This window comes from Podarcis gaigeae (assembly GCF_964106915.1).
Source record: "Podarcis gaigeae genome assembly, chromosome: 16".
In the NCBI taxonomy this organism is placed as follows: domain Eukaryota; kingdom Metazoa; phylum Chordata; class Lepidosauria; order Squamata; family Lacertidae; genus Podarcis; species Podarcis gaigeae.
This window is the reverse complement of record NC_139693.1, coordinates 31,109,720-31,137,392: the sequence shown is the minus strand read 5'-3', so window position 1 is coordinate 31,137,392 and position 27,673 is coordinate 31,109,720. Positions and strand designations below refer to the sequence as shown.

Here is a 27,673-nt window from a genome sequence, read left to right as displayed (position 1 = left end):
CTTAATCTCTTAGAACATTTCCACTAGGGTCATAAAGATTTCATTCCACGATTTTTCTCTCCCTCATTAAATTTTTACAAAATTTCCAAATATAAACTTCAATTTTTAAATATAAACTTCAAATCCATAAACAATTTTCTGGGGGTAAGTCCCACTGAATACAGTGGGACTTACCTTCTGGGTATTACACACACATTTTTTAAGTCTCATAAAGTCGTCATCTCCCCCCTCCCCCCAAAAAAATCTAAATGCTTTACAGATATGAGGCTAGGATTGCCATATTTCAAAAAGTAAAAACCAGGACATCCTGAAAGTTGTTGAGGTTTTTCCCCCCTGATTGACATGCGTAAGATCCAGGACAAAGTGCCACCTTTCGGAAGTTTCTCCCTGGACATCAATTCCACCTTTGAAATCCCAATAATGTCTGTGGAAATCTGGACGTACGGCAGTCCTATTGAGGCCAGATCTCACAAAGAAAGCAGTGAGTCAAAGGTTGCAGACCATGGATAGCTCCAAGTGAACAACTCATTCACATAAAGTTGGAAGCATACTGAGGTCTTTTTTGGCTATGTTCACACCATACTCGTAAAGCACCACTTTAAATGTTCATGGCTTCCTTCAATGTATTCTGGGAGCTGTAGTTTGATAAATGTGCTGAGAGTCCTTAGGAGACCCTATTCCTCTCACAGAGCTACAGTTTCCTCATAAGAAGAACTGACTGTTAAACCACTCTGAGGATACTCTCTGAGGGTAATGAGGTGGGGTGTCTCTCTCAGCACCCTTGACAAACCACAGCTTACAAAATTATTTGGGGAAAGCCATGCCTGTTTAAAGTGGTATCATAATGATTTAAATGGTTTGTGCAAATGTGGTCTAACCCTTCATCTCCCGACTATCTCCTCAGGCTCCACCCACTTGTAGAGGCCATCAAAATCTTAAAGGACCACTTCATTAGCTTAAATGCAGGACTGATGAATGCAGTGGTTCCTCAAGCTCAGTATAAGGCACCTATGAGGGTCCAGGCTCTGGTCCTGGCAGACTGAGAGGTTCTTGTCTGACAGCTTCAGTCACAATCAGTTCAAAGCCTTGAACTTCATCAGCCTCCTTTGCTGCTGCATCAGATTCTGTGTCTGGTTTGCTTCTGCATTCAGTGGTCATGCCACAACCTGTGGTTCTCCAGATGTTGTGGAACTAAGCTCCCATTAAATAAAATTATCAAGTCTTTGAAACTCTCCCAAAGGCATTGAATAGACTAAGTCTTCCATCATATTCCATGGAGAAAAAGGCAAATGCAGGACCACGGAGAGCTCCAAGTGAGCAACTTTCTCCACAAAGGTTTTCAGGCTCCCCTCCACTTCTGTTTCATAACCTCTCTTTCGATGTGCTCCCTGCCCCACTGGATGCCTTCCATTTTATAGCCTCCCTCCTGGAGTGTTCCTTGTGCCCATGGGAATGGTGATTTGTGGGGGGAATCATCTTGTTCCTCAGAGGAAGGCGCTTGAGAGAGTCTGGGTTCTGGCTCTACAGGCCCTGGTGGTCTAAGGGTTTCCTCTGGGAGCTTCTATCCAACAGTCTTTGATGCAAGGACCTCCCTATCATGGATTTTTTAAATAAAGGTGGGGTTTTTTTGGACTTTTGCAAATATTTCCTCTGATTCTGTGGATACCTCCCTCTTGTTCAAATCAGTGCCATTTTGGGAACAAAACTGGGAAATGTTATAGTGTATCTAAAGTCAGTATTATTATTTTTTTAAAGAAAATAAACTATTCACCAGCTATGGGTTCCCCCTCCTTAATGGGCTGACAGTTTGGCTAGCAAGATTAAATTAGTCTATTAAGCAAATATTATGCAGATTGAGTGGGAAAATCCAAACCTGCTGGAGTTCTCCTTTGCATAATACATTCTAATTGTGACTGCAGAACAATTTACCTGCTCTGGATTTTAAGGCTGTTTTGTTACTGTGGTTGGAAGAATTATATTGTTATGATGGCCTCTGTTGTACACATCACGCACCAATTGCAAAACAGTAGCCGGAATAAACACACAGGCAGCATTTCAGTGTGAAATTGGTTTCCAAGGTGCAACAGCTCTGATCAAGTCAAGCTGCAGTATCTATTAGTGCACACGGAGCTACAATTGATTATTTAATGTATGTGCAGTACTTTGAGGCAGAGAACACTCATCGTTTCTCAGGGATGACTCTGTAACTTACTATATTGAGACCAGCAGATAATTTTGATGTTAAGCAGAAGAGATTACATTGGGAAGCAGTGCCTCAGAAAATGCTTTTGAATGGTTGATTAGAGTATAGCGAAACATGTCATAAGCTATCACTCAAGAGCCCAGCAAAATGAGGTTGTTTACTGCAGGTGGATTTGGATTAAAGGTGGTGTAGAATTGTTCTGAGATAGCTTAAGGTAGTCTCTTGGAATATTCAGATTTGCATTACTGAGGCAGCCTTGGTGATAAATGCCAGTCAGTGGTGGGAGCAATTTGCTTTTAAAAAAATAATAATTCATGTTTTGCACCTGTCATCACAATTTTTGTTATGGGGGGTGACTGCGCCTTTAATCACCAAAAAGGAAAAAACAAGATGGTATGCAACATAATCTGATTCATGTTCTTACTTGGAAAGTAAGCCTAGTTGTATTCAAGGAGATTACTCTCTGGTAAGAGAATACATAGGAGTGCAGCCATCTAACCTGTGCATGTTTACTTGGGACCCTGAAATTTGCAATGTTTACAGAAAATGTTTATGGTGGGAATCATATGTGGAGAGTGGAATCTTTCCAAAAACAGCCCGATGAGGACTGAAGATGCTTAGCAGCCACAATATACTGACAGACTGGACTGGAGTATCCTGGAGAAGGTACACCAGGGTGGAACAATGGACTCTGCACTGCAACTTTTTGTTGCAGGTCCTACTTGTAAGGACTGGATTATTGTGCTCCTATAATGAATTTAACATAATATACTGTTTGTAGGATGTGCACAAACACATACACAATTGTTATGTTGTGTTGTTGTTGTTATTTGGATTTGTTGGTTGTTTTATCTTGCCCAGGGCAACCCAAAGTGATTTACAAACAACCAAATAAACAGACAAAACCCCCACATAGATACATTAAAACGAAGAGGAAAAATAAATACATCAAAAACGTCCCACTAATAGGCCACTAATAGTTACAACATGAGAGGTCTGGTTTTAGAGGAAAGTTTTTGCCTGGCACATTATGTATACAAGGCCTTCTTTCTAGTGATGTCAGGTGAAAATTCAAGCACTTGCCAAAATTATAATAACACAGGTATCTTCTTAGCATCAATTTGTCCAACTGACACACAATGAACATCATGGGAGCTTTTATTATCAATGTTGAGGGCAAGTGAATGTATTTTTATTGATAACCAAGGGTGTGGAGTGTGTCCATCTCCATGAGTGTGTGCTAATGGATGTGCATTTAGCTATTGAAAAATGTATTGGCCAGAAAACACAGTTCACAACAGATCCATCAAAGTTTTGATCTGGTTCTTCACAAACTTTTAAGGCATTGGAGTTTAGTGCAGGAAACAGGGAGATGAGTTTACAACCCATCTCAGCCATCAAAGTCTTATTTTATCTAGATGACTATGTGGACTCCATTACTTGATTTTAAACATGGCGAGTTGGTCCAAAAGCAGGGGTATGAATGAATGGAATCTTTATTGCTAAAAGCTATAAGCCATAACAATTGGGAAAGGAAGGGTAGCATTGGTATATAGGTGATAACTCTGTAGGAATGGGATCATGTCAGGTTTTGTTTTGCTGTTGAAAAAAATATGCCCGGTGTTTCACTGCAGGAGGTCGGAAGTCCACAGCCCACAAAGAACACAAATGGGTTCCTGAAGCAGTGTTGTTAGCAGAGGCAAAAGCCTTGCTGGCATTTGCAACTTTAGAAAAACAACTCAGTTTACTGTTGCCGCATGATTTGTGTTAACAGCAAGGATGCACCCATGACCTATAAATGAAAGTTGTATTATTATTTTTTTAAGTTACCTTAGCTATAATCATTAATCAGTGCTGGATTTATGTATAAGCTAAACAAGCTATAGCTTAGGGCCCCACTTTCTTGGGGACCCCCAGAAAATTTAAAGAAAAAACAACAACCTGGGTGCACATTTCCAAAATATAAGATAAAAAAAACCCTACATACAGCAACAGTGTTTTGTAGGCTCCTATGTGGTATGTAATGGCCCCTGACTGCTAGCCTGCTCCCTAAAATATCACTGGTTTGCTCATTAATTGTATTTCAGTTCAACAATTACTTTGATAAAATACATATTTTGTTATGTGCAAATGGCTTTAGATACCTATTAGGTCCATAAATTACCATATAGCATATATTCAACACAAAAAACATCAGCAATTTGTTGTTGACAAAGGACAGCTGGACATAAAAAAGGGCCCCATATAAAGGGTGGTGCTGTGGGTTAAACCACAGAGCTTAGGGCTTGCCGATCAGAAGGTTGGCAGTTTGAATCCCCGCGACAGGGTGAGCTCCCGTTGCTCAGTCCCTGCTCCTGCCAACCTAGCAGTTCGAAAGCACATTAAAGTGCAAGTAGATAAATAGGTACCACTCGAGCGGGAAGGTAAACGGCGTTTCTGTGTGCTGCTCTGGTTCATCAGAAGCGGCTTAGTCATGCTGGCCACATGACCCAGAAGCTGTACACTGGCTCCCTCGGCCAATAAAGCGAGATGAGCGCTGCAACCCCAGAGTCAGCCACGACTGGACCTAATGGTCAGGGGCCCCTATACCTTTACCTTCCGTAGCTTAGGGCCTCATCATACCTAAATCCGGCCCTGATCATCATCACCATCAACTACATCACATGCATGGAATAGGAAGGGGTGAAATGGGTGTGTGCCATCTCTGACCAATGATGCCACAGATACTGATAAGCATCAATACTGCCCAAGCCACCAAATTTCACACTGTACTCGCTAGTGCAGGCATGGAAATCCCTGTAACCTTCCTGGTGGTGCTAGACTACAACAGCCATCATCCCTGGCCATTGGCCATGCTTGCCACGGCTGATGGGAATTGGTGTTCAATAGCATCGGGAGGATCATATATTTCCCAGTGTTGCACTTCCACAATGGAAACACACATGTGTGATATTCAATAGTGTATTTGGGCAGGGAGGTGATTTTGCAGCTCCAGGTGGCGCTGTGGGTTAAAGCCTCAGCGCCTAGGACTTGCCGATCGAAAGGTCGGCGGTTCGAATCCCTGCGGCGGGGTGCGCTCCCGCTGCTCGGTCCCAGCGCCTGCCAACCTAGCAGTTCGAAAGCACCTCCGGGTGCAAGTAGATAAATAGGGACCGCTTACCAGCGGGAAGGTAAACGGCGTTTCCGTGTGCGGCTCTGGCTCGTCAGATGCAGCTTTGTCACGCTGGCCACGTGACCCGGAAGTGTCTCCGGACAGCGCTGGCCCCTGGCCTCTTGAGTGAGATGGGCGCACAAACCCAGAGTCTGTCAAGACTGGCCCGTACGGGCAGGGGTACCTTTACCTTTACTTTAAGCATTTAGGTGAGAGACGCGGGTGGTGCTGTGGGTTAAACCACAGAGCCTAGGGCTTGCCGATCGGAAGGTTGGTGGTTCAAATCCCCACGACGGGGTGAGCTCCCATTGCTTGGTCCCTGCTCCTGCCAACCTAGCAGTTTGAAAGCATGAAGTGCAAGTAGATAAATAGGTACTGCCCCAGCAGGAAGGTAAACGGTGTTTCTGTGCGCTGCTCTTCTTCGCCAGAAGCGGCTTAGTCATGCTGGCCACATGACCCAGAAGCTGTATCCCAGCTCCCTCGGCCAATAAAGCGAGATGAGCGCCGCAACCCAGAGTCGTCCGCGACTGGACCTAATGGTCAGGGGTCCCTTTACCTTTAAGCATTTAGGTGAGGACTGTTTGTGCCGTGACAATTGCAGTGATCCTGACACATTTGTTTCCAGTATTGAAAATAACTTCTAGAAAGGGCTACATACATCAGATGGCCAGAGAGGCTTGAACAAATTGCACCATCAGCCTCTGTTCCTGAGCCGTACAATAGGAATAACAGTGCCCTCTCTCACACAGTGTTGTTTTTGTGGCTGCCCCTTTTGAAAGCAGAGGGAGGGTGACAGCCTACATTACAAAGCTGTTTGAACCCACATCCTAGCTGAGCTTCTGATGCCATTCAAGGCGTCACATGCCTACTCTGGATTTTTCCCTGGGAAGCCTGCAAATGTCAACAAATGGACTCTAGTTCCTGCGAGGATGAGAAGATTCATTGTCTATTGAAATCAAATGACCCTTTCTGGAGAGGTTTAGTCAGGGGTTATTAGCTGTTCTTCCCATTTCCCAGAATGGTGACCTGTTCCAGTGGAGCTTCTGTAGCTGATGCACAAACACAGGATAAAATGTGTCTGGGGAAGCCCATCCAGGGAGCTAGAATATGGAGTTGTGGGGAGGAGAGGGAGAGAGAGAATGAGCCACCGACTGACTGAAACTGCTTTGACAGACAATCGGATTACCCAACACAAAGAGAGCAGCAGCCGCAAGGGCATCCGGCATGACAGATTCCACCAATGGGTGGTGGTCGCTGGGTATAAGAGAACCAATCCATACCTAAATCCGGCCCTGGTGAGTGGGGAGTCTGTCTGCGGCTCCCTCTGCTTGAAGCCACAAATGCAAGTGAGAATACTTAAGAAGGAGCCTCATGGTGTTCAGTGGAGTGGGGGCTGTTAAGCCTAACTTTTACTTACATGGAAGTAAACCCCCGTGGAATTCCATAGGACCAGAGCTGGATTTAGGTTTGATGAGGCCCTAAGCTACTGAGGGTAATGGGGTCCAGCTGTCCTTTGTCAACAACAAATTGTCGTTGTTTTTTTTTTTTTTGTAATTTATGGACCTAATAGGTATCTAAAGCCATTTGCACATGCAGAATGTAAAAAGGTAAAGGTAAAGGACCCCTGAGGTTGGGACGTGGGTGGCGCTGTGGGTAAAAGCCTCAGCACCTAGGGCTTGCCGATCGAAAGGTCGGCGGTTCAAATCCCCGCGGCGGGGTGCGCTCCCATTGCTCGGTCCCAGCGCCTGCCAACCTAGCAGTTCGAAAGCACCCTCGGGTGCAAGTAGATAAATAGGGACCGCTTTCTAGCAGAAAGGTAAACGGCGTTTCCATGTGCAGCTCTGGCTCGCCAGAGCAGCGATGTCACGCTGGCCACGTGACCCGGAAGTGTCTTCGGACAGCGCTGGCCCCTGGCCTGTTGAGTGAGATGGGCGCACAACCCCAGAGTCTGGCAAGACTGGCCCGTACGGGCAGGGGTACCTTTACCTTTACCTAAAGGACCCCTGACAGTTAAGTCAGGTCACAAATGACTCTGGGGTTGCGGCACCCATCTCACTTTACTGGCAGAGGGAGCCAACGTTTGTCCACAGTTAGTTTTTGAGGGTCATGTGGCGAGCATGACTAAGCCACTTCTGGCGAAACCAGAGCAGTGTACGGAAACACTGTTTACCTTCCCATCGGAGCAGTACCTATTTATCTACTTGCACTTTTGGGTGTGCTTTTGAACTGCTAGGTTGGCAGGAGGAGGGACCGAGCAATCGGAGCTCACCCTGTCGTGGGGATTCAAACTGCCAAGCTTCCAACTGGCAAGCCCTAGGCTCAGTGGTTTAGATAACTGTAGATAAATAGGTACTGTTCCGGCGGGAAGGTAAATGGCGTTTCCATGCACTGCTCTGGTTCGCCAGAAGTGGCTTAAGTCATGCTGGCCACATGACCTGGAAGCTGTACGCCGGCTCCCTCAGCCAGTAAAGCGAGATGAGCGCCACAACCCCAGAGTCGTCAGCAACTGGACCTAATGGTCAGGGGTCCATTTACCTTTAAGTCCCTTGGAACAAATAGGAACTTGCTGGGATCAGACGGGGCAGGGAACGAGGGAAGAAGGAAATGAAATAAAAAAGCATTGCTTGGCAGAATATTTATCTAGCTATAGCACGTTGACTCGGGCTCATTGGGGCTTACTCCCAGGTTCAGGGGATTGCAACTGGTTTAAAGCCAAACTAGTTTCAAATTGTACCCGGTTTAAAAACGAAACCTTTTCGGTGTGGTGTTGCAGTTGTGGAGAGCGTCGCACCAGGGTTCAAATCGCCCCCTCCCAGCCACGAAGCTCATTGGGTGACCTTGGGCCAGGCAGTTTCTTAGCCTAACCCACCTCACAGGGTTGTTGTGTGAGGGTAAAACGAACAGGGAGGCGGAAAGAGAACCATGGACACCACCTCGAGCTCCTTCCTTGGAGGAAAGCCGGAAAATCAACTAACTAACTAACTAACTAAATAAAACAACAACAACACAGCAACAACAACCTTTTTATTGTGGGGAGGGGATCTTTTGTGTTTGTGGCGAGTGGGGAAGGGGGGAGAAAAAAGTCGGGAGGACGAAAAGTAGGATCTGGTGCATCCCCGATCCTAAGCACGTGGCCTTGCAAGTAATCTCCCAAAACCCGGCCAGCTTCGCCCTAAAATGTGCACCGAATGGCAGCTCAGGATTTTGGAAAGTAATAATAATAATTCAACCCCCCCCCCCTTAATATAATGAAGATCTGTGCATGCTGGCCTATTAAAATTATATTTGGAGGGCCACTAGAGAAGAGATCCAGACTTTCCCTCCCTCTCGGCGCTGCTCGTGGGGTCCTCGGCGTGTTCCCATTTTGCTCCCTCTGCGGGCAGCGAGGCAGCTGTGTGTGACTCTCTCTCCGATGCGCCCAGGCTGCTGGGCTAGACGAGGAAAGCTTTGCAGGGCCGGGAGAGGGCAGCTGGGAACGGGAGGCAATTCGGCTCGCCCCTGATGCACCTCCTGCGCGTGTTGTGTGTCTGTCTGTCTGTCTTCTTCCTCCTCCTCCTCTAGAGCCAGGCGAGAGAAATCTGCAAGGGGAGGAGGCACCTTTGCAGGCGCACTTGGCAGCAGCTCCGGCAAGAGCTAGGGCGCAAAGCAGGAGAGCGAGATGCCGTGTGCGCGCGTGTGAAGCTTTGACCTTCTTGCTCTGCTGATCAACTGCTGAGTATTTGATTTGAAGGCGGCTCCTCCCCCTTCCTTCCTCCCAGCCCGCCTCCTCTGCGATCGTGTGAAGCGAGGAGGAATCTCTCCCATGACTATGATCATCCTCAAGCTGAAGGCGGAGACGCGGCAGAAGGCGGCGAGATGGTGAGCTGATCTGGGTCACTGGGGTGCTGATGGAGGGAGACCACGAGCATGCATCTTTTTTTTGGGTGGAGGGGGGGGTGTATCTGATCTCGTGCAAAGAGAGAGCGCACCTTACCCCCCCCCCGCCCTCCTTTCCACGCTAACCTTTGTTTTGCCCACAAAGGTTGCGGCTTCGTAGGCGCCTTCCCCTCCCCCATTGGAAGGGTGGTTGTTTTTTTTTGGAGTGGGGGGGGGGAGAGAAGCTAATCATATTAGGGATAATCGCCCACGTTTCGTGTGCTCGCTCATTGTTTCGGAGCGGTGGGGGAGCAGCGCGTGTGCTGGATTGCTATAGGAAATGGGTTAAAGGAAGAAAAGGAGAAGAAAAAAACGCATATGCAAAAAAAGGCTAAACAAACCGGCATTGTGCCGTGTGGGAACGCTGCATTGCAAAAGGAAGCCTTTGCTCTTGTCAGGGTAGGAAATCGGCGCCTCCCCCCCTTCTGCGTGGTTTGCATTGTGAACAGTCCAGATCCAGGGCTTAAACCACGCTGCCCTTTCCCTCCCCGATAGGTAAATGATTGTGCACCCTGTGTGCCCCCCCGCTAAAAAACTAGCTTGCCCCTTAAACTTTCCTCTGTTGCCTGAAGAATTCTTCCCTGGGGCTGCAAAGAACTTGAGAGAACTCCTGCTTCTTATTCCTCCTCCTCCTTCCTTTTCAAAATCAGTGCCACCATGGTGATGAAATTGGATAAATAGACTTGGCTGTCTGCAATGTGCTAATTCTCTGGGGAGAAAGCTGCAGCCCTGGGCAGGCTTCCCTGGGAGGAAGCCCCACCGAGCACAGTGGGGTTTACTTCTGAGTAAGCATGCCTGCAGGAGTGCACAGTTGCACATTCCTTTTAGCTGCTTTGGGTAGCATCGCAGTGGGTGCCACCCCCCCTTTCCCCTTCACACTGCAGAGCCTCTCATAGTCTCCCCCCCCCCCGTTGTCCCTCCCCCTGCTTTTGAGATGTTTCCAGGCGCCACTTATATATGTCAAAGCAGCGACCTGCTTGCAGATAAATATGTATTTTCTTCCAGGGAGCGAGGATAAGGTTTATTTCTGTGCCGTTTTAAAGAGAGAGAGTTCTAGTCCCAAGTGACAGAATATTGACATCTGCTGATTGTATCTTAGCCAAGATGACATGCTGCAGTCTCGGCTTTAAGCGGGTTGCCAAGTTTGAGTTTCCAGAGAGATTGGAATGGTTACTCCTAAACTTACAAAATTGTAGGAACGGCGAAGCTGAGCGTTTGCTTTCCCACACAACCCTCAAGGGCACACAAATCAAGAGGGAAGCAGTGTTGCTGTACTGAGCTCTGTGTGTGTGTGTGTGTGTGTGTGTGTGTGTGTGTAAAAAGTATATCTAAAACAGCATATGGCAGGGTAGCAGGTACTTGCAAACCAGGAAGGTTGGTTCCTTCCTAGAAGAAAGCAGGTCTGTGCTGTGAGCCAGGGCATTGCTGGGTGTTTGTCCTCCACTCGCTGTTTCCGTAAATGTATGAAATGTTTATATGATGTACTTCATTAGGCAAATTGTTTGCTTGTTTTTTCCTCGAACAAACCGGCTAAGTAAGGCTTAAGAATGCAAGAGAGTTCATGTTCTTTCAAGCATCCTGGCTTGGAAGATATTGGTGATTCCCCACCCCCCTTTTGTTCTTTTCTTTCATTAAATGGTTTTTTCATATGAAAAACACACACACACACACACACACACACATAATCATAGAATCATACAGCTGGAAGAGACCACAAGGGCCATCGAGTCCAACCCCCTGCCAAGCAGGAAACAATCAACAGCATGGAAACCAAACCAACATAAATGTACCAGCTGCTGTTTTTTTGGTTTTTTTAAAAAAACTGTTTCCTATGTAATATATTTGGTTGGACAATTACTTGAGGCTAGTTACTAGGGATGGGTGAATCTGTCAGTTTCAGTTTCTCAGTTTTTGCCTCTTCAATTCAGTTCTCCATATTTCCATATAAGTTTGTGATTCATTTTTTTCAAAATAAAGGGGAAGTCCTCATGAAAATTCATCCGCTGTTTGGTGCAAATTTCTCCCAATGCACACTTTACTTTTCTTTCAAAGCAATTTCCTCATATGTAATGCATATGTGCATGTTTCACAAAAGCATGCAATTTCATGCGCACTAATGCACATTTTTGTGCCCGTCACTTGGCTCTTGAGAGCTGCCTTGCGAAACTGGCAGAAGTGTGGGATTCTCAAAGGACTGCTTTGTTTCTGTTTGCTAATCGTTTTGGCAAGTGCGAATTAGGTGGGTTTGCCTTTAAATGCAAATTTAATCCTGTTTCTCCCCCCTCCCTAATCTGAGTTCAAGGAACCATTCCAGCCAGGCAAAAGCAGTCAAGTGTAATGGAGCAGAGCTTGGGAGAGGAGATGTGGCCTGGGGAGAATCTCAAGGGCTGCAATGAGATGCCTGGAATACTGCATTTGGCCCACAAGGAGGTGTGATTTCCCAGCATGCCTCACTACTCAGGCCAGCACCCCTGTTCAGTGTCTTGAATTTAAGAATGGGCTGCCATATTGTACAGTCGGTCACCAAGCCAGAGGTTCGCCGCCACTTGGTTCATGGAATCTGTTGACTGCTGAAGGTTACCTTGATAATGCAGGGGTTCCAAAACTGTGGTGGTCACCGTTATGCCCGTATTAAATATCCATAATTGGTTTCTTAATTGCATGTGTATTGCTTCTTCTGTTTCTGATGCATTGCAATCTGGAATCTATGGAGTTGTAATTTGCGATATACAATAAAATATCAGAAATAAAAACCATGCAGCATCTAGCACGGTGCATTACAACTGCTACAACAGGCCATAAAATTTTAAGTGGTTTGCGAAGACAATCAGCAATTTTCAAGTGGTTCATAGGGGGGAAAGCTTAGGCTGTGTTTGCTTCGTGTATTATTTTGGAAGGTGTCAAATATAGTGGTAGCTCTGGTTACGAACTTAATTTGTTCTGGAGGTCTGTTCTTAACCTGAAACCACTGTTCTTAACCTGAGGTACCACTTTAGCTAATGGGGCCTCCCGCTGCCGCCATGCCATCAGTGTGCAATTTCTGTTCTCATCCTGGGGCAAAGTTCTTAACCCAAGGTATTACTTCCGGGTTAGCAGAGTCTGTAACCCGAAGTGTTTGTAACCTGAGGTACCACTGTATTTAAGTTGCTGGAATGAACTGAATCACTGAAAAGTGATCTGAGTCAGATTACTTCCCCCAACCCTACTTGTTAACACCAATACAAGACCCACCTGTTCCATGTTTTCAATAATAGCCTTGTCAAGTTGCCTGCTTTCCCTCACCTGTGCATTCTTAGTTAGCTTTACTATATGGGCTATCTCCCAGTCTGTTATTAGTCGATTAAAAATACATATACACAAGTTGCTATATAGGCAGTTGCCAGCAAGTATATTACCAGTTTCATATCTACTGGTAAGGCGGACATATCCTTACATATGCAAACAGTGGGACCAATGGATCTATCAGAAAATCATATCCTGTTGTTAGTTTTATCTCATTTTCCAAAATACTTCTATTTTGGGCCAGCACCAGAAAATAGGAAGCACAGCCGCATTTACTGGATACTGTTGAATTTATTATCAGTGCGTTCCTTTATCAAACAAAAATTTTCTCTCCCAGTAGTTGTTGGTAATATCAATAACTAGTTCAGTTATTGGGCTGAAAGTGCTGGCTGCTGTTGGCTTTCATTTGGTCGTTTGGGATTCCCTTGCAAAGGGTTCTAAAAATGGATTTGGCTCTTTGTTGGAAGGAATGGCACAAAGTTAGCAAAATGCGGTGTTGCTGTCTCTATGTGAGTGCACACACACACACAGGATAGCTTTGTATCAGCACCAGATTCTTCCCTTTTGCATATTGGTGAGCGCTACATATTCTGTCATAACTCTACTTTAAAAAAACAATAATACACCTCTTGACATTTATCTAGGCCATCATGTGTATGCAGACATATCACAGTTATGGGAATCTGAGCTGGTGCATCTTATTTTCTTCAGTGCAATTTTCAAGAGCATTGCAAATGCCTCTGGAGGGTATATATAACTTCGGAAATGAGGGGGGGGGGGAAATCTATCAGGAAACTCGTTAGAGCTGTTGTAACATCGGATCTATAATATGCTGCTCTTAATATTTTATTGTGTGGGTATAAATCATTGACATGGATGCTGTAAAGAAATCCCTTTTATAGCTATGGAGGGAAAAAAACGCTGGGGTTTGTTTCTCCCTTTTGAACTGAAGTGTAGTCTGACAACACTTAGGCCATTGGTTATTGTAATCTCTTTTGCAACCAGTTACTGCCCCTCCTCTCTGTCTAGTTTTCTATTTACTTGATTCTCCCAGGTTGTTCCTTTCTGAGGTCCCTCCCAGCAGCCATTTCTTTCTGTTGCCTCTTAGCCTTTACTGAGCTCCCTAATCTGGCTTGCTGCCTTGTGTGTTGTGCAGGATGCTATTCAATTCACTAGTGTTGAAGTAGGATTCAGCTTCTACACATGGAATGAGGAGGGGCGCCATCTTGGTTCTTTGCCTTAGGCACCAACATGTCTTGGGATAGCCCTGCATGAGCCCCAAATCCAGCAGCTGATGATGATCATTGGGACGGTTGGGGCAGTAGGCAGGGAGCCCAAAGAGCAGGTGGTACTACACAGCCAGGTAAAAAGGTAAAGGGTAAAGGGACCCCTGACCATTAGGTCCATTTGTGGCCGACTCTGGGGTTGCGGCACTCATCTCGCTTTATTGGCCGAGGGTGCCGGCGTACAGCTTCTGGGTCATGTGGCCAGCATGACTAAGCCGCTTCTGGCGAACCAGAGCAGTGCATGGAAACGCCGTTTACCTTCCCGCTGGAGCAGTACCTATTTATCTACTTGCACTTTGATGTGCTTTCGAACTGCTAGGTTGGCAGGAGCAGGGACCGAGCAACGGGAGCTCACCCCACCGCGGGGATTCGAACCACCGACCTTCTGATTGGCAAGTCCTAGGCTCTGTGGTTTAACCCACAGCGCCACCCGTGTCCCATACACACAGCCAGGTAGAGCCACCTAATTCTGACCTTGTCCCCATCTTCCTCTCTTCTGAGTCCTACAAGGGCAACACTAAGGCTAAGGAGAGGAAACTGATAGCCAGGACCAACTCCCTGGGATGGTTGTAAGTAAAAAGTCAGGCAGGTGGGGGCTGCTTGAGGACAGACTGAGGCTGGTAAGGCAGTGTCCGATTTGCCTTAATGCACCAGCTTCCACTACTCTGATGCCTGGGCTGTGTTTTGTTTATGTATTGTTTCAGAAAGTGTGAATGGCTTAAGTTGACTGAATGTGAACCGAATCACTGAAAAGTTATTCAAATCAAATTTCTTCCCTGATGCCACTTAACACAAATACATGACCCACCTGCTCCAGGTTTTCAATAGGTGCATCCTCAAGTTGCCTGCTTTCCCTCACCTGTGCATTGTTAGTTAGTTTTACTATATGGGCTGTCTTCCAGGCTATCATCATCTGGTGTCCTGATGTGGAAGTGACCATTCCCACCCCCCAAAATTGCATATAACATGTCACATGGAGTGTAGGGTTTTATAAGAACCCAATATGAGCTCTGCTGGATCGTCACCATCAGTTTATTTGTATATAGCCGTGCCTTGGTTTTCGAACAGCTTAGTTCTCAAACGTTTTGGCTCCCGAACGCTGCAAACCCAGAATCGAGTGTTCCGGTTTGCGAACTATTTTTTGGAAGCCAAACGTCTGACAGAGTTTCTGTGCCTTCTGATTGGCTGCAGGAGCTTCCTGCAGCTAATCAGAAGCTGCGCTTTGTTTTCCGAACATTTTGGAAGTCAAACGGATTTCTGGAACGGATTCTGTTCAACTTCCGAGGTATGACTGTGCTACCTTTCCAAGAAAAAGAATCCCACTCAAAGCGGCTTAGAACAACAACAGAAAAAAGGAGAACACCTCAAAACCTGCCGTTGCAAGGGCGATTTTGTAACGATGTAATGAACCACCAACATAATATCAAATACAGCACTGAAAGAAAAAACAACATTTCGGTGTTATAAATATAACAAGGCTGCATTATAGCATCACACCTCTTGGCAGCAAGAGAAATAGCAAGGGAGCTGCATAGTTTCACCTTGGCCCCCGGAACACCTGTCATGTAATGTTTGCTGATAGTTCTTCTCCTCCAGCAACTTGCAAGGCTTCCAAAGGCAGCGGGTGGGATCAACCCCACGTCCCTTCTGTTTTCACAGTGGCCAACGGGAAGCATATGGGAATTCTGCAAGCAGGACCCGAACATAACATCACTCTTCCCATTTGCAACGGGTATTCAGAGACGTCTTTGCCCCTAGGATTCAACAAAGCACTATCTTTTGCCTAATTTTTCTCTCACCTGCACCGTCAATTCTATTTCACCTATGCTTGACACCCACTGCTGAGAGTTATCAGTACCTGAAAAAAAAAAATTGCAAGTTTGCATTATTTATATTGCGCCCTGCTTTTCTTTCAAAACAGGAATTCAAAGTGGACCGAAGGATGGATAGATTAGTATCCATAGCAATTTCACAGACGCAGATGTCTGTTGAGCCTCATTAGCACATTAATCTGTGACTTTAAAAGCCAGTATGAAAAAATTGTTAGAATACCTATTTAAATATCCCGCTGTACATATTTCTAAAACATTTTATTCCTAAAATAATGTTTGTCGATGCATTGGGCTACAGTGGCATTTTCTTTCCATGAGCCAAGGGCTATGTCATGCAGAATCGGAAAGATAATTACATTCCAATTGTGAACTGGTCCAGGAGATGCGAATTAGATTAAAAAAGTCTGCTTAAAAATGCAGACTTAACAAAAATCTTCTTCTATCCTTGAGGACTAATTTATTCTTCTTTGCAAATTTAACCCTAGAGAGAAGGAAGCGATGCGAGGCCTGAACTTCGAGTAAAAATCGAAAGCCTCTGTTAGCTATGATTTTCAGTGAGGGCGGAGGTTTGTGGTTCTAACCCCTGCATTTCTCTCATAAAAACTCTCTATACCTTGAATAGAAGTTAGAATGGGAGCACCAGTTCAGTTTTTTTAAAAAAAATAATTTTTATTAACAAACCAATCAAATCACATTAGTTCCAAATTACAAAACCGAATTCTAAATTTTTGTTTTTTTTTTTAATAAATTTTTATTAGGAGTTTTTACAAAATAAAGTACAAAGATAAACAACCTTTCTTTTATCTCAACAGAGTTTTCATGACTTCTTTGGACTTCCTCACATCTCCCGCTGCCATTTTCATCATCATAAATTTTTCCCAGCAATTTATCATCTAGTTTGCAAATTTTATAACCACTTATTTAAATATAATCCTCTGTAAATTAATTTCTCTTAATCTCACTTTACATCCCATTTCGATCCGATTTTGTGGTGGCCAATTATTTATGATCAAACATCCTACTTAACTTTCCACCAAATCACAATATTTTTGTAAATAAGTCTTAAATTTCCTCCAATCTTCTTCAACCCTCTCTTCTCCCAGGTCTCGAATTCTGCCAGTCATCTCAGCCAGTTGCATATAGTCCATCAGCTGCATCTGCCATTCTTCCAGAGTGGGTAAATCTTGAGTTTTCCACTTCTTGGCAATAAGTATCCTTGCTGCTGCTGTTGCGTACAAAAAGAATGTTCGATCCTTCTTTGGCACCATCTGGCCGACAATGCCCAGGAGGAAGGCCTCTGGTTTCTTAAGGAAGGTATACTTAAATACCTTTTTCAGCTCATTATATATCATTTCCCAGAAGACCTTCACCCTGGGACAAGTCCACCAGAGGTGAAAGAATGTTCCTTCATTTTCCTTACATTTCCAACATTTGTTGTCTGGCACATGGCATATTTTGGCTAGTTTAACTGGGGTCATGTACCACCTATATATCATTTTCATTACATTTTCCTTCAGAGCATTACATGCCGTGAAGTTCATCCCCGTGGTCCACAACCTTTCCCAATCCTCAAACATAATATTATGCCCAATATCCTGTGCCCACTTTATCATGGCCGACTTAACCATTTCATCTTGTGTATTCCATTTCAACAGCAAGTTATACATTCTTGAAAGTACTTTAGTCTTAGGTTCTAACAATTCTGTTTCCAACTTCGATTTCTCCACCTGGAATCCTAGCTTTTTATCCTTTTTAAAAATTTCTTGAATCTGAGCGTAATGTAACCAGTCTCGCACTTTGTCTTTCATTTTTTCCAAACTCTGCAATTTCCAATTGTTGCCCTCTTTCTCTATTATTTCCCAATATTTCGGCCATTTGGCCTCCATATTGGGTCTTTTTCGGGCCTTAGCCTCCAGAGGTGATAGCCATCTTGGAGTTTTATTTTCCAATAGGTCTTTGTATTTTGTCCAGACATTAAACACTGCTTTCCTGACAATATGGTTCTTAAAGGCCTTATTGATCTTAACTTTGTCATACCATAAGTATGCATGCCAACCAAATGCATTGTTAAAACCTTCTAAATCTAACACATCAGTGTCCTCTAGAAGTAGCCAGTCTTTTAGCCAGCAGAAAGCTGCGGCTTCGTAGTACAACCTTAAGTCTGGCAGGGCAAAGCCCCCTCTTTCTTTCGCATCAGTTAATATCTTAAACTTAATTCTGGGCTTTTTGCCCTGCCAGACAAATTTAGAAATATCTCTCTGCCACTTCCTGAAGCACTCCGTCTTATCCACAATTTGCAATGTTTGAAACAAAAACAACATCTTAGGCAATACATTCATCTTAATAGCAGCAATTCGGCCTAACAAAGAAAGCTTCAATTTTGACCAACTGTCCAAGTCTCTCTTAATTTCAGACCAACATTTTTCATAATTATCCTTAAATAGACTCAGATTTTTTGCTGTTATGTTTGCCCCTAGGTACTTTACTTTTTTAACCACAGTTAGTTCTGTTTCTCTCTGAAACCGTTCTGACTCTGCATCTGTCAAGTTTTTTCCCAACACCTTAGTTTTCTGTTTGTTTAGTTTAAAGCCCGCTACCTGACCAAAATCCTGAATCAATTGTAACACTCTTTTTGTACTAGATTCTGGCTCTTGCAATGTCAAAACAAGGTCATCTGCAAAAGCTTTAAGTTTATATTGTTTCACTCCGATCTGAATCCCTTGCACCAACCGGTCCCCTCTAATCAAGTTCAAGAGCACCTCCAGGACAGAAATAAACAGCAAGGGGGAAATCGGGCAGCCTTGTCGTGTCCCTTTTTCAATCTTAAACTCTTCTGTAACCACATTGTTGACTATCAGTTTTGCCTTTTGTTCTGAATAAATCGCGTCAATCCCATTTTCAAAACCCCGCCCCACTCCCATTTCTTTTAAATTCCCCTTCATAAATTTCCAAGAAATGTTATCGAAGGCCTTCTCCGCGTCTATAAAAATTAGAACTGCTTTAGTGTTAATATTTGTTTGCAAAAGTTCCAAAATGTCAATAATGTTCCTTGTATTAGCAAATAAATGTCTTCCTGGGAGAAAGCCTGCCTGGTCTTTATGAATTATCTCATTTAAAACTCTTTTGAGTCTTCCTGCCAAAACGTCAGCAAATATTTTGTAATCCACATTTAAAAGGGAAATGGGACGGTAGTTCTTAAGTTGTGTCTTTTCAGTTTCTGATTTTGGTATCAATGTGATGAAAGCTTCCTTCCACGATTCAGGCGCCTTCTTTCCCTCCATAATTTCATTGCTGACCTCCATCAGTGGTTGAATCAAATAGTCACTTAATGTCTTATAGTACTTGGAGGTCAAGCCATCTGGCCCTGGAGACTTGCCCAACTTCATATTCTGAATGGCCTGTTCTATCTCTAGTCGTGTTATTTTACTATTCAGGAGTGATCTATTTTCTTGTGATAGTTTTTTAAGTCCATTTTTCTCCAAAAATTTTGCAATCTCTTCCTCCTTTTGTGGCCCTTGAGTGTATAATTTCTTAAAATATTTCTGGAAACATTTTCTAATTTCCACCGGGTTCTGAATATTCCTTCCTTCTATTTCCAAATTTGTTACTATGTTCAGCTTTTGTCTCTTCTTCAACTGCCAAGCCAGCAGTTTCCCACATTTATTAGCCGATTCAAATGTTTTTTGTTTCATTGATTTAATCTTCCATTCTATTTCCTGATTTATCAGTTTGGAATATTGTGCCTGATGAAGTTTAATTTCTCTCAAAATCGGCTGTGACTTCGGGTTTACTCTTAGTTTCTTCTCTAACTCTTTAATTTTCCCCAAAATCTTGTCCTTTTTCTCATTTTGTAGTCTTTTCTTTATGGCGTTCTGTTGTATCAAGAACCCTCTCATCACAGCTTTGCTTGCGTCCCAGATTGTTCTTTTTTCCACAGCAGTGTTCAAATTTATCTCAAAATAGTCCTTTATTGTTTTTTCGGCCTTCTTGATAATCTCCTGATCTCTAAACAAGTTGTCATTCATCTTCCATCTAAAGGAGCCGGTTGGTAATATGTCATGTCCATTTTCAACGCGTTATGATCGGAGCAGGTCTTTGGGCAGATTTCCACTTTCTTCACCTTAGGAGCCAGACCTCTAGAAATCCATATTTGGTCAATTCTTGTCCAAGTCAGTTGGGCTTCAGAGAAAAATGTTCCTTCTTTCCCTAAGGGGTTCTTTGTCCTCCATATATCAATCCAGTCCATGTTGTCTGTCATTTCAAAAAAGGTCTTTGGTAGTCTGCCTTCTTTAGTAACCTTTTGGCTTTGTGACCTATCCATGTTTGTAGAAACGATCCCATTCATATCTCCCATCATAATGATGTTATCATAGTCCAGATAATCCAGCATAATCTCATGCAACTTCTTGTAGAATTCTGATTTCCCTTCATTTGGAGCGTAGATTCCTAATATCAAAATTTTCTCTCCTTGGTGCTGTATTTCAATTGCCAAAATTCTTCCATGTTCATCTTTGAATAAAAATTTTGGTGAGAGGCTCTCCTTTGCATATATCACCACTCCTCTCTTCTTAACTAAGTCCGAAGATATAAATTCTTGGCCTAACCTTTTATTTACCAATATTTTTCTGTGGAGCCTAGTCACATGTGTTTCTTGTAAACAAGTAATGTCTAGTTGCTCCTTTTTTAATATGTGAAAGATTTTCTTCCTTTTTCCGGACTGTTACAGCCATTTATATTCCAACTTAAAAGTTGCAGAGACATCCTGGATAGATCTGTTTAGTTTCCTTGGGATGGTGTTTTGTTCTGTGGGTCTTCAGGGTTCTGAGGTACAGGCACCTGTGGTGGTTCAGACCCTGAGGGTAGTTCAAGTCCTTTATGAAGGTCCTCTCCGTAGGCAGTCAAAAACTTATCCCTATCTTCCAAAGTTCTAATTTTAATCTTCTTCCCTCTAAAGGTAAAAGATAGTCCTTGGGGAAAGTCCCACCTAAAGATGATTGAGTTACTTCTCAGCAGTTTTACTAAGTCCAAATATTCAGATCTAAGATCCAACAGCTGTTTAGGAATGTCCTTAAAAATCTCAATTCTTTTGTCCGAAATGTTCAAGGAGCTTCCGTAGTGCAGGCCCAAAATCTTGTCCCTTTCCTCCTTTGATCTCAACGTAATCAAACAGTCTCTGGGCCTTTCTCTCTTTGTAAGTCTTCCAAGTCTGAAGGCTGACACAATTTTAAAGTCTTCCTCCTCTAGACCCCAGAACTTGGAGAATTCTTTGGTCAGAAACTCAGCTAGATTACCTTCTTCCACTTCTGGTATCGATCTTATCCTTAAATTAATCTCCCTGTTCCGAAGTTCCAACATGGAGAGATAGGTCTGGTGTTCCCCAACCTGCTTACTGAGCGGCCTTACTTCTTTTTCCAACTCTCCCACTCTTTGGCTGGTCTCTTCGGCCAGTTTCTGATTTTCGCCTGCAGCCTCCTTCAGTTGTCCGATTGCTTGTGCATTCTGTGCAACTTGCCCAGATAATTTGTTTAAAGTTTCTGTATTAAGGTCAATTTTCGCAGTTTGTTGATCAACTTTCCTCTCCAAAGACTCCAATTTCTCAAGAATTCTCTCTAATACAGAACCAGATCCTCCTGAGGCCATCTCTTCTAGTTGTAAATCCTCAGTTTCTTCCTCCCCTGCCTGTGACAGGGAGGTAACTTTTTCCTCCGAGGGCAAAGTGGGCACAGATGATCTGCGTGCTTGTGAGGCTGCAGTTACGGTTGTCAGAGTTGTTTGTCTGGTTCTTAATCCCTTTCTTTTTGCGCCACTCATTCCAAAGTTATCTAGCAGTCAAGGTCAAGCTGAGTTATTCCCATGGGAAAGCTACGGCCCAGGTGGTAGCAATCAAACAGAGGGCCGGGAAATAGAAAGTAAAACAATGTTTTTGTTGTAAATCCTCAATCCTCTAGGGGGAGCATAAAATGTCCTAGGAAGAAGAGTCCATTCCACATACGAAATCTGAACCAATACTTAGGGATCTTCACAAAAGTAGTTTTAGCAGAGTTGGTTTTAAGTTTGCCACTATATTTCAAGTTGTGCTTACTGGAGTTCCAAAATGCAAGAACGTAACCATTCTGAACTCCCTCAGACTGTCTCAAAGTTTAAATAGAATGTATCCAAATTTGCAGTCTGACAGTTCTACTGCTCAGGCAGTTCTGACACCTGGGCTTCTTAAACAGAATTGTAATCCACAAAGAAAGGAGTATATAAGTCCTAATAAAAGTCCAAAAATCAATTGCTTACAGTCTTTAAAGGGAAAAGTAATTTCTGCGGGTGCTCAATCTGAGCTGTCAAAAGTTCTCTCTATGCCTCCACTCCTCCTGCTCTTTGCTTTAAAAGTCAATGGCTGCGGAGGACGGACTTCCTTTTCCTCGTCTCTCCGCTTTCAGCTTATTTTCAATATTTTTAGTCCCGAAATTTAATAAGGTCCTCAATTACTCACGGGTTGTTGCGTTTTAGAATCTTGTGTTGAAGGAAGAAAGGTCGGCGCTCACCGGCAACGGCAGCGCGGCTTCGCTCCGCTGAATGCGCATAGACCCACAGCGCCGCTACCCCCTCTGCGATCCGGAGCCCCTTACGGGGTTCCCTCAACGTTTCGGGGGTAGCTCCTGGCGCCCGCCGGGTCCCGAGACCGCAGGCTTCCGCTGCCTGCGGTTTTCCAGAATGGGTCTCCGCTTCGCCGTAGCGGACGACCCTTTTCCAGCGTAGCTTCCCTCTCCCGGTTAGGAAAGGGCAGCCATTACCGTTCGCGCCGCCTCCGGAAGTCCGAATTCTAAATTTTTGTTGGGGGTATCCCTGCTTTGAGCCCAGAAAGGGTCCAATCATCTCTTATTTCTGCTGCTTTGATGTTCACAGTTCTGTCCATTCATCTCTTTGTTGTTTTCCTTTACAAATCATCTTTCAATTTTCTTGTTGTTATAGTATTTTTCTCCTTTCTTTATAACCTCTGAAAGTCTCCACAAGCAAGTTGAAACGAACGTTGTTATAGTCCTGTGTGGATTTTCACATTAATCCAAAAGTTGTATTCAGATGGCAGATGCCATTTCGACATTTCCATAAAATACAGTCTCAGCGTCTGCTCATTAGCTTTCTCAGACCTGTTGCTCCGACATCAATCTTTTCAGGGGGTTCTGCCAGATCAAACACAGAGTCAAATATGATAACAAAACCGTGGCTTCCTCCCCCTCTTGACCGTCAATCCTGCAACAGAGCCTGTCTTGTCATGGCGGGAGAACCAGTTCAATTTTAGGCTGGAAGTGCCAGTAAAATCTCCAGCAGTGGATCTAGACTTCTTTCTACGAAGATGAATGCCTTGTTCAAGTCTGCCTTTCACAAGGTGTGACAAGAAAGTTTGGTGAATGGTCACAGAAATCGGACAGCGAGAAATATTTGAACATACATACCTTACAGGCCTTCAAAGGAGGCCCCCTCTGATATAATGCACCATTGACGATGTTTGTAGAACTGTTGGAAGCTTCTGGGGAAGTCCTCTTTTTGTACTGCTTTCAGTTCCCTCGTCACAGCAGCTTGGATGTGTGAAATGTTGGAAAATCTGTGCCCTTCCAGTGCAGAGTTCAGTTTTGGAAAAAGAAAGAAATCCGGTGGGGTCAGATTGGGAGAATATGAGGGTGGGACAACTCAGTAACCTCAGTAAGGATTTCACGTGGAATGTCCAATTATTCCGCCATCATTCAGACGGACAAATGCCAATCCTGCAGTGATAACTCACAAACTCTGTTGACGTTTGCCGCCGTTCTGCTCGTCAACGGTCTACCAGACAATGGTCATCTTCGATTGTTTGCCATCCTTCACGGAAACTCTTAAACCACTCATACGCTGTCTTTTGAGTTACAGCTTCTTCTCCATACACAACTGTGAGCATTTCGTGGGTTTCCCATGCTGATTGTATGTCCAAATATTTCTTGCTGTCCAATTTCTGTGACCATTCACTGAACTTTCCAGTCACACCTTGTGTTTTTATCCTTTTTTGAATCTTACTTACTTTCCTTGTCACTTCCTACCTTTCTCTGTAGCTTTTTCAAATGTTCATCTCCTTCCTTAAAAACACCTCATCTTTCTTTCTTTCTTTCTTTCTTTCTTTCTTTCTTTCTTTCTCTCTCTCTCTCTCTCTCTCTCTCTCTCTCTCTCGCTGTGTGTGTGTGTGTAAACATTTTGTTTTTGCTATTGGGAACTGTGGCTAATGTGGGAGTGGTGGGCCTGCTGTAACAGGAGATAAATAAGAAATAGAAATATACCCACCATGTTATTGACTTGAGTACTTATTCGCTTCCAGGACTTAGCATGAGGTGAAATCGTTCTGCAGGTGATTGGCAATAATCCTCCCTTCTACAAAGTGGGTTATGCTTTTTAATATGTAATAAAATGTAATATAAAAATAAGATGCCAAATGAGCAGATAAAACTCATGAACATTCATGCTGCAACTTTTTTTAAAAAGCATAATCTTGTTGCTGTAATCCGCTCTGGGGGTGAGGGAGGGCGGGCTGCAACTGTTGGCCAATCAGTGCTGTGTACAGGCAAAGCTGTAGCAAAACTTGTCAGAGGTTGCTCATTTCACCACACAAATGGGGGGGGGCAGGGGGAGAGATGAGGTCTTCTAATATTTACTGGAGGGACGCAGGTGGTGCTGTGGTCTAAACCACAGAGCCTAGGGCTTGCCGATCAGAAGGTCGGCAGTTCGAATCCCTGCGACGGGGTGAGCTCCCGTTGCTCGGTCCCTGTTCCTGCCAACCTAGAAGTTCGAAAGCACACCCAAAAGTGCAAGTAGATAAATGGGTACCACTCGGGCGGGAAGGTAAACAGCATTTCCGTGCGCTGCTCTGGTTCACCAGAAGCGGCTTAGTCATGCTGGCCACATGACCTGGACGCTGTCTGCGGACAAACACCAGCTCCCTCGGCCAGTAAAGCGAGATGAGCACCACAACCCCAGAGTCGTCCATGACTGGACTTAACTGTCAGGGGTCCCTTTACCTTTAATATTTACTGGTGCATAATGCAAGCATATTTGTACCAAGCTGATAATTAATTAATTTGTACCAACTTGATAATTAAGGGGGAAACTGTTGTGTGCGCATCCTTGGATATCGCAGCGCAGATCTACAATCCTCGATTGCAAAACTTAAGAGGCCTGGTTCATTTGTAACAACCCTAGTTTATCAGAGAGAAAATAAGTGCTGTGAACATGGCAGCCTCCCTTCCCTTTAAGACTTCAGGGTTTTTGCTAAACCTTAGTTAAACCAAGAAACTCTGATTTGCTTTGCTTAGTAATGAAGATGTTGAACTAAGATCTGGCGGTGGTGTCATACCAGGTTTCTAGTGCTTTAAAAAACCTTGAAGTAATTGAATTTCCACACAAAGAAGAGAGCAGAAATTGGAACAAGTGGGCACAACTCTTGGTTTATTTGGCTGGCTATTGTGTTTGAACCGAGCCAGAGAATAATCAGAAATAGTGACAATTAATACTATAGTATGCCAGGCAGTTATGGTGATGACTGAGTCTGGATGGGCAAGCTCTCAGCTCATCAGAAAAGGAAACAATGATAGGAAATACAATTTGGATTGGAAGAAATTTAAAGACTATCTACAGAAATATTGCAAAATTAATGAATGTTAGAATGATGTCGGATAGAAATTAAGTGGTTTCCAGCTGTAATGCTTTAAGAGAATATGGAAAAAAAAGGTTTAGAAATAGGTTAAAATTTATTGATAAGGATTTGCTGAACTAATAATTTGAATTGGAATACAAAAAAAGGGAGGTATGAGGAGGTCTGGGAAACAAGTTAATGAAAAATACGCAATGGAAACTTTATGTGTTTTTAATTATTTTTATTTTTGTATTTTTGTTATTTTTTTTTCTTTTTTCTTTTTGATTTTTATTGTATTATTATTGAAAACTTTAATAAATATTCTTGGAAAAAACCCAAAACAATTTGGTATGTTCCATGCCTCTGAGAATAAATTATATTCCAACTCAGACTATGTACATCCTTGGGAAGCCTGTCACAAGCATTCTCTGTTGCTGTCATGGGTAGAGGAGAACACCATGGTTTTCAGAAAACCAAAATACATTTCGTGGGGGGGTTAAGGAAGTGATCTTGGAATGCTGGCTAACTGTTGAGAGGAAAGCCCTCCCCTGGAAAAAAACCTGGAGTGAAATAGAACAGAGGCCATGGCTGACTCCCAAAACAGCAGCACTCTATGCTGCAACATTTTGTTGCAGGCTCCACTAGAATGGGTACAATTTCATAATAATAATAATAATAATAATAATAATAATAATAATAATAATGTATTATTTATACCCTGCCTATCTGGCTGGGCCTCCCCAGCCACACTGGGCAGCTTCCAAAAATATATATATATTAAAATACTATAATACATCAAACGTTAAAAGCTTCGCTACCTTCAGATATCTTCTAAAAGTCAGATAGTTGTTTATTTCCTTGACATCTGAAGGGAGGGCATTCCACAGGGAGGGCGCCACTACCGAGAAGGCCCTCTGCCTGGTTCCCTGTAACTTTGAGCCCTCTTAGTAATTAAATTATAATTATCTTGAGTTTTGGCAGTGGGGAAGTTGGTGCAGAGAAAATGTAGTAATATAATCATACTTCTGTCATGGGATGGGTACAAAACACCACCAATCTCAATGGGCATGGTGAGGGGAGGAACTGTAGCTTAGTGACAAAGGCCATTTTTGCACGGAGAAGGTTGCAAGTTCAATCTCAGTACTGAGGACCAGCTGGGTTGCTGGAGGCTAGGTGGGTCAAACAGTCCAACCCAATATAAAACAGCTTTGTTTTCTGTTTTGAATTTTATTATTCTTGTCCAGTGGTTGTTGGCCTCATGTGTGAGAGAAAACCAGTGGCTTTACGATTCTGTATGAGTATGTGTGGGGATCTCTTAAATCAGGCACGGGGAACCTGTGACCTTCCAGATCTTGCTGAATTGTGATTCCCATGATCTCTAACTCTAGGCCATTCTTGCCTGGGCTGATGGCAGCTGCCATTCAGCAAGGTCTGGAGGGCCTAAGACTCCTTAATTGAACCAAACATACGAGTACTACATATGCAGCTAGTATCCCCTCCTTCTTTAAAGGTCAGGACCTCAATACCTTAAGGACCGTCTCCCATCATACGAACCGACCCGGACCCTGCGTTTGTCATCCGAGGCCCTTCTTTATGTCCCCTACCCCTGGTAGGGCCTTTTCTGTGCTGGCTCCCTGTCTGTGGAATGCTCTCTCCAAATGGACTCACCTGGCACTTTCATTCTGTATCTTTAGGTGCCAGGCAAAAGCATTCCTCTGTACCCAGGCCTTTGGCCATTAAATAATATATGGCCTGTTAAAGCTGTGAGGGGAGGGAATGTTATTACGATTATTATTTAAATTATGCTGCTTGTTATGGTGCTTTTTATTATTTTGCTCCATAAAATGTGTTCTTCTTGTATACTCTGAGATCTTTTGATAAAGGGTGGTATAATAATAATAGTAGTAGTAATAATAATAATTTAAAAAGTTCAACAAGAGAATAATAAAATCTTTAATTGTAGAGTCTACTAGGGTCATCTAGTCCAATTTCCTACAATGCAGAAATGTTTTACCCAACATGGGGCTCAAACCTACAACCTTGAGATTAAGTGTCTCCTGCTTTACTGACTGAGCTATCTTTTCTTAGAATATTTCTGAGCAGTGGAGGACATAACCAGCTCTCCTATACTGTACCTGAAGGCAAAGCCATTGATTTATGACACATTTATATCCTTTCCTCCAAACAACTCAGGTCCATGGCTCTCCCTCCCTTGTTTTTTCCTTGAAACAATCCTGTGAAGCAGGTCCGTCTAAGATCTCTAGGTGGCTCAAGGTTACCTGGTGAACTTCATCATGGCAGAGTGGGCATTTGAACCCTGGTCTCCCAGGTCCTGATTCAGCAGCCTAGAACCACACCACA

At 43.7% G+C, this 27,673-nt stretch overlaps 1 protein-coding gene across 23 annotated transcripts in view; it reads left to right on the top strand.

The window, feature by feature from the left end:
* The first annotated feature begins 8,720 nt into the window (after positions 1 to 8,720).
* The window catches only part of ARVCF (ARVCF delta catenin family member), a 589,425-nt gene continuing 570,472 nt past the window's right edge, over positions 8,721 to 27,673 (top strand). For 8 of the 23 annotated variants that reach the window (XM_083717026.1, XM_083717024.1, XM_083717025.1 and 5 more), the window contains exon 1: positions 8,784 to 9,212. The gene's annotated coding sequence lies outside the window, so the exon portion shown is untranslated. Of the gene's footprint in view, positions 9,213 to 27,673 lie in introns of all 23 variants that reach the window. The other 15 variants (XM_083717048.1, XM_083717029.1, XM_083717057.1 and 12 more) reach the window with 6 other exon arrangements.